The following is a 468-nucleotide window of genomic DNA, read 5'->3' on the forward strand; positions in this document are numbered from 1 at the left end:
TTCCTAGGGTATATTTCCCAGGGTGTATTTTCCAGGGTATATTTCCCGGGGTGTATTTCCCAGGGTGTATTTCCCAGGGTATGTTTCCTAGGGCATATTTCCCACGGTGTATTTCCCAGGGTACATTTCCCAGTGTGTATTTCCCACGGTATGCTTCCCAGTATGTATTTCCTAGGGTATATTTCCCAAGGTGTATTTCCCATGGCATATTTCCCAGGGTGTATTTCCCGGGGTGTATTTCCCAGCGTGTATTTCCCAGGGTATGTTTCCGAGGGCGTATTTCCCAGTGTGTATTTCCCACAGTGTATTTCCCAGTGTGTATTTCCCAGGGTATGTTTCCCAGGGTATGTTTCCCAGTGTGTATTTCCTAAGGTATATTTCCTGGGGTATATTTCCCGGGGCATATTTTCCAGGGTTTGTCTTTCCCATGGTATATTTCCCAGGGTGTATTTCCCAGGGTGTATTTCC

General features: G+C 46.2%; 1 protein-coding gene across 1 annotated transcript in view; it reads right to left on the reverse strand.

Annotated features, from left to right (window-relative positions):
- Positions 1–468, reverse strand: part of col5a1 (procollagen, type V, alpha 1) — a 199,447-nt gene that overhangs the window by 143,368 nt on the left and 55,611 nt on the right. The gene's annotated exons all lie outside the window — the stretch shown is intronic.

Source organism: Rhincodon typus, chromosome 28, assembly GCF_021869965.1.
Source record: "Rhincodon typus isolate 14 chromosome 28, sRhiTyp1.1, whole genome shotgun sequence".
In the NCBI taxonomy this organism is placed as follows: Eukaryota; Metazoa; Chordata; class Chondrichthyes; order Orectolobiformes; family Rhincodontidae; genus Rhincodon; species Rhincodon typus.